Genomic DNA, 1579 nt, shown 5'->3' with positions numbered 1-1579 from the left:
CAGACTTGTTGAAACTACAGTACTGAACCTGAAAATCAAACCACTATTGCACTGACAATACATTTGTTGAACTTTTTCTTAAAAAAAACCCATAATTGGCAGTCTGTCTTCACTTAGTTATAACTCTATTGTCTTAAACTATGGGATTGCTACGTATTTGGTACATTGTAGTACTCCATAGATACCCCATATGATCTAGTATACGAATGACATGGCTCAGCCCCACACCAATACCACATGATCTCTGACCCCTCACTTTGAGAATGCTACATACTTGGCAGCACTCCATCCAATTTCCACATTATCCAGGCACACTGGTATATGGTATGGGAATGCTATGGGGATTTGGTAACGTCCCTTACAATTCCCATATCATGCTGGCCCATAATAATGATATGGCAATCGATGAAATGGTAAACGTCCATGCATACAATCTCCACATTATTGTCTAGGTACATGTATGCTGCATCTGGTATGGGAATGAAATGACTTTTCACACAATTCTTGTCCTGTATATTCAGTGAACAGCTGTGATTCTTCCTAGTCTTGGACTACAATCAGTCAATTCACTGGTCAGTTTTCTGAAGTAATAAGGTCCTTTAATCAACATACAAACAAGTAGCACAGTTTCACATTCAGCTTCAATGGGTATTAATTAATTTATGTACAGATCATTACATTTCAGCAAATGCAAAAACTAAAAATATATAATATATATATCCTGCTCCTGTAAAATAATATTCCAGCAAATCAGAGATGTGGTGCAAACTACAAAAAATCCATTACAGTCAAGCTATTAACAGTAACAGTTACTACGTAGGCAAAAAGTAGAATACAGAGTTCAAAGCAGTACCTAAACATTTAATTCATGTCAAAATCTTTGGATTGGGTTCTTGTTTTAAAATTAAATATGAAAAAAGCTGTTAAACATTTCAGAGAAACCACAGAACTATAACAAGTCTGCAAAGAGAGATCCTTAAATACATCAAACCATAACTGGTGGAGGAGACAGAATTGGTTGCTAAGCATTTTTGTCTGCTGTGAAGGACCTTTCCTTGCTGTCCCATCAAAGATTTTTTTCAGGACGTGTGTCTTTCTGCTCTTTCATGGCAACTTAAAAAAATACAGCATATACAGTATTATTATACTTCAATGATGCATGTAGTAATTCCTCTAAATTTCTGATTATTTCTATTACAACTAAATTGTGTAAGAGTAAACTCGTAAATTTGGATCCCTTTACTTACAAACGTCAATAATAGCTTTGTCAGGCATTTTCTGCATTTATTACAATAGTTGAAGTGACATCATTTAGCATTTCTACGAGAAGGAATGATTTGTCAATCGTATACATATAACTTGCGGTATGAGCACTTGTTTTCCAAATCATTTGCTTCACCATTTGCTCTAAAACTTCATTATTCTTCATTACAGGTTTACGAATTTTTTTACAGGGCTATAGCATTTAAGCCAAATTGACTATCCTTGCTTCGCAAATTGACGCGAAGATGTGAAAATGTGAATTCGCAAAACGGATAAACCGTTCCTCATTTTCAACACAATAAGGCATCAAAGCAAG

Source organism: Montipora capricornis, chromosome 11 (assembly GCF_036669925.1).
Source record: "Montipora capricornis isolate CH-2021 chromosome 11, ASM3666992v2, whole genome shotgun sequence".
NCBI lineage: Eukaryota > Metazoa > Cnidaria > Anthozoa > Scleractinia > Acroporidae > Montipora > Montipora capricornis.
The sequence above is the reverse complement of the archived record's forward strand: the minus strand, read 5'-3'. Positions refer to the sequence as shown.